Raw genomic sequence first — 5,499 nt, 5'->3', positions numbered from 1 at the left:
CTAGATACTTCATATAAATAACATCATACAACATGTGACCTTTTGTCTTTTGCTTTCTTTCATTTAGCATAATGTGTTTGAGGTGCATCCACATTGTAGCAGGTACCAGTATTTCATTCCTTTTTATGGCCAAATAATATTCTACTACATGTTTATACTATAATTTATTTATCCCATTCATCTGTTAATGGATATTTGGGCTATTTTCAGTTTTTGGGTATTGTGAATAGTGCTGCTATAAACATTTGCTTATAAGTATTTGTTTGTATACTTGTTCTGTGTTCATTTTTAAAAGATATTTCATTGGGTATAGAATTCTACACAGTCAGTTTTACCATTTCAGTACTTTAAAGATATTGGTCATTTATGTTCTTGCTTGGGTTGTTTCTGATGAAAAATCTGCTGAAATCCATATTGTTGTTCCTCTGTGCAAAATGTGACATTTTTCTGTGGTTTCTTTTAAGATTTTCACTCTATATCTGGTATTGAGACATTTATGGTGTTCCTTGGTGTAGTTTTCTTCATATTCATTGTGTATAGGGATTTTCTTTCTTAAAATTCTTACATCCATAATTTGTTTTCATAAAACTTGGAATCTTTAGGCCATTATTTCCCTATCTTTCTTCTGCCTCTGCTACTTTAATTACACATTAGAGTGTTTTAAGTTGTCCCATAGCTCACTGATGCTCCCTTAATTTTTTTCCCAATCTTTTTATTATCTGTATTTCATTTCAGATAAATTCTTTTGCTATCTCTAAGTTCACTAATCCTTTCTTCTGCAAAGTCTAATTTGCCATGAATCTCATTCATTATATTTTCATCACACCTCACACATTATAGTTTTTACCAATAGAAGTTTCAGTTTCATCTTCCATGTCTCTCCTTAACTTTTTGATCATATGGAAAATAGTTACAATAGCTGTTTGATTGTCCTTGTCTGCTAATTATAACATCTGTGTCAGTCTGAATCAGTTTCTATTAATTTCTTTGTTCCTTCATTGTGAGTCAAAGTTCCCTTTCCTTTGCATGCCTGCTAATTTTTTACTGGATGCAAGACCTTGTGAATTTCACCTTATGGGTGCTGGATATTTATGTATTCTTATAAATATTCTTAAGCTTTTTTTTCTGGGACGTAGCTACATTACTTGGAAACACTTTGATTCTTTTAGGTCTTGCTTATAAAATTTGTTAGGTGAGATAAGAAGCATGTTTAATCTAGATATAATTATTCCTTATTACCGAGGCAAGAACCTTCTGAATACAACATTCCATGAACTGTGAGACCTTGCAGTCAGGTTGTTGAACACAGGTACTATTATCAGCTCTGTGTAAACACTAGGTACTGTTTCCTCTGATCCTTTCAAATGGTTCTTTCCCCAGTCTTGGGTAGTTTCCTTGTACACATGCACTGCTCAGTTCTCAGCTGAATACTCAAGGGGCATTTTGAAGATCTTTGAAGTTCTAAAGCTGTATAGTTCTCGTCTCTCAAATAATCTGTCCTGTGAACTCTAGCTCCAATGGTATTCTTGGACTCTCAGCCCCATCTCCTCTAGTCAGGAATTCCACCATATTCAACTTGGTTTCCCTTTTCCTGTGCTATAGGCCCAAAACTCTCTCAAGGCAATAATCTGGAGCAATAGTTGGGTTCACTACATTTGTTTCCTGTCTCTCATGTATCACTCTCTTTCATTGCCTAAAATCCAGTGTCTTGAAGGCATTGTTTCATATATTTTGCCTGTTTTTTAGTTGTTTTAGGCAGGAAGGTAAATCTGGATCATTACTACATCTTGGCCAGAAACAGAACTCTAACAGTAATGATATTAAAAATTATTACTCTAAAATGAAAGCAGGATCTCAAAGAGATATCTGCACTCAAATGTTCTTACAGCATTATTCACAACAGCCAATATATAGATATAATCTCAGTGTCCATCAATGGATGAATGGATATATATATATATGGAATATCATTTGCCATGAAAAAGAAGGAAATCCTGCCATTTGTGACAATATGGATAAACCTTGAGGGCATTATGCTAAGTGAAGTAAGTCAAACAGAGAAAGACAAATACTGTATGATCTCATTTTTTAAAAAGATGAACTCGTAGAAACAGACAGTAGTGGTTACCAGGGGCTAGGGGGTGGGAGAAATGGGGAGATGTTGGTCAAAGGATACAACTTACAGTTACAAAATGAATAAGTTCTAAGGATCTAAAGTACAACATGGTGATTGTAATTAACAATAGCATATCATATACTTGAAAGTTGCCAGGAGAGTAGATCTTAAATGTTCTAACTACAAAAAAGAAATGGTAGTTATGAGATGTGATGGAGGTGTTAACTAATGCTACAGTGGTACTCATTTTGCAATATATAAATGTATCAAATTAATACTTTAAAATTCCACAATGTTATATGTCAATTATATATTCAATAGAGCTGGAAAAAATACTATTCCAAGAATATTATTGCCAATTTGAGTGCATTATCTTCAGTGGCTCCTTCTTATCACTTCCTGGGGTTCTTAGTGTTCTTATAGCTTGAGGCTACTCAAAATTAACATGGATATCAATTTCAGACTGTTAGAAACTAGTAATAAATTATATTGTTAAATAACTTGCAGAATTTTATGTGCATTAGACAAGCCCTCCATACCATTCCAAAATCCTCTTGGCCTCTCCTCTTACTCCAGCCACTGCTGCAATGACCAGCTGCATTCAGACTTGGACTGGCTTTGCATAGATGCAATTGGACACTGTCTCTCCTTGGCTAGTGTCATACATGTTCTATTTCCCCCCCTGAGGCTTTTCTTCCTCTATCACTAGGAACTCCCTCTGCATTCCCACATGGACAACCAGAAAATGTGAGGAAGTTTAATACCCATAGGGCCACTCTTGACCACTGGAGAACAGGAGACAATAGATAAATGATTTCCCCTTTGATCCCTGAATAGACAGTTCTGAGACTCATTTTTTCACACTTTACAAAAGATCCCAATTGGATGGATTAGACACCAATTTTCTACAGTGGTGGCCAACTCTATTTGTACTTGGATTGGTTCTTTTCCACCTTCTCTATTCCACTTCCTTTTTATGAACATCTGCTTTCTGAAACCATATTTCTAAACAAATTACCTGCCTACAAGCCTTAGTCTTAGAATCTGCTCTTAGGGAAACCAGACTAAGACAGTAGAGCATATATTTACATTTACACGTATTTATCAATATATTATAATAACCAGTTTTGGTGTGGTTATGCAATGATTCGTGACAACCAATGTGAAATCATGTAATAGTATCCATGATATCTCTGAAAGGTTACTGCAAGTGAATGGTGAGTTTTTAAAAGTCAAATTTAAAAACCAAGTCAAGCATTTATTGAGTGCTTACTCCATGCAAGGCATCATGCCAAACACTGAAAAATAGCAAGAAGTATGATGTATATGGAACCAAAGAGAAAATGTTCAGCAGGATGTTTACTTTTAAAATACAAATTAGAACATTACTAACTAAAAAAATAATATAACTTTATAACACTACTAAAAAAGTGGTATCTTCTACTTTTGTCTTGAAACAACAAAATAAAACAGATGAAATATATGAAGCTATAGTTTTTAAGACACTAGACATCAACCAACAAAGGGCAGTGATCTCTGAGAGACAGAAAACAAATGAGACCAAGTACCTGGCGGTCTCAGTCAGTAGGGCATGAGATTCTTGATCTCAGGGTCATGAGTTCAAGCCCCACGTTAGCTGTGGAGCCTAGTTAAAATTAAACAACAGCAACAAATGAGACAAATTCTATTGTTTCCCAGTTTACAGCCTGGAGTGAATTTCAAAAGTGCAAGAAGAAGGATCTCAAGCAGAGCCTAGCAGCCTGCCTGAATTAAGTAGACAGAGCTTGGAGTTCAGAAAGGTCAAGGAGACTAGAGTTCTCAAGGCAGAGTATGAGAAAGGAGAAAACATAAAACAGACCTCCAAAGATGAGGAGAAGGTCCCACTTCAGTCTTCCACCAAGTATTGATCAGTGTACGCATATGAGAGAAATATTTGAGGCCAACCAAGAGAGTAATGTAAAACACATTCTCAGAGGTCACACAAGGCCAAGAATAGTTCCTTATATTAATTTTCAACTGCTGTGGAACAAATTACCACATACTTAGTGGCTTAAAATAAAACCGATTTACAAGTTCACAGTTCTCGAAGTCTGAATTCTGAATGCAGGCTATCTGGGTCCCCTGCTCAGGGTCTCACAGGCTGATGCCAGGATCGTGGATGGGTTGGGTCCCTTCTGGAGGCTCTGGGGCTGAATCCACTTCCAAACTCATTTGTTGTTGCCAGAATTTAGATCCTTGCAGTTGTTAGGACTGAGACACCATTTTTTCACTGGCTGTCAGTAGGGGCTGCTCTCATTAGAGAGGTTAGTTTCAGGTCTTTACCATGTGACCCTGTCCATTTTCAAAACCAGCAAGGGATAATTTCCTTCATGTTGAATCCATCCCTCTTGTGCATCAAATTTCTTTTGTCAGGAAGAACCTAGTCCTATTTAAGGGCTCATCTGATTAGGTGAGACTCACCCAGGGTAATCAGTCTTTCTTGACATCAATTGTGAAGTATAAAAAAAACTTAATTCTGGGAGGGGCAATACTCATTTAGGAGGGGATTATATAAAGGTGTGGGTCATTAGGGGTCATCTTAAAATTCCACCTACCACATTCTTGTTCCCACCAGTCAGAGTAGAAAACTTCATTAATGATGGGGAATTGGGTAGCGTACTCAGAAGGGTTTTGCCTCAGTATTGTGAAAAAACTAGCCCTAGACCAAAGATTTCTTTTGTCCTAACAAAGCTTAAAGGAATGACTTGAAAGGATAAAAATGTTTCCTAGTAACTTAAATCAACCTCAGAACAAAGCTCAAGAGTGTTTATAAGATCACAAACATAGGCCTTTCTACATTCCTTATGGCAAGTGTCAGGTGGGAGCAGGGAGGGGGGGTCCACTCCAACGGTCCACAGCCTACTGCTTTGTCGCCTGGATCCCGATGCCGCTGAGCTCACTCCTGCTCCTCGGTCAAGAGAAGATGGTGGGCCAGAACAGCACCATCACTGCAGGTGTCTGCAGGGCTCTTTTCATCGGGTACCGTATTTACCTCCACCACCAGAGATGGCGTGGCCCCAGCTTCGAGAACAGGCTTCGAGAACCAAAGAAACAAAAGCTTGCCAAGGAGAGAGCTGGACTTTTCAAGTTACCTGACCTTAAAGATGCCGAAGCTATTCCGAAATTCTTCCTTGAAGAAAAGCTGCTAGCTTGAGGTGAATATGAGAAGGGTGTAGATCATCTGACAAATGCAGTTGCTGTGTGTGGACAGCCACAACACTTATTGCAAGTGCTACAGCAAACTCTTCCACCACCAGCGGTCCAGATGCTCCTGACCAAGATTCCAACAATTAGTCAGGGAAATTGTAAGTGCTCCGAGCTTGGCTGAAGATGATGTGGAATGA

General features: G+C 37.8%; 1 pseudogene; it reads left to right on the top strand.

Moving 5' to 3' along the window:
* Positions 1 to 5,078: 5,078 nt before the first annotated feature.
* Positions 5,079 to 5,499, top strand: LOC113930245 (annotated as a pseudogene).

Source organism: Zalophus californianus, chromosome X (assembly GCF_009762305.2).
Source record: "Zalophus californianus isolate mZalCal1 chromosome X, mZalCal1.pri.v2, whole genome shotgun sequence".
Classification (NCBI taxonomy): Eukaryota; Metazoa; Chordata; class Mammalia; order Carnivora; family Otariidae; genus Zalophus; species Zalophus californianus.
The sequence above is the reverse complement of the archived record's forward strand: the minus strand, read 5'-3'. Positions and strand labels throughout refer to the sequence as shown.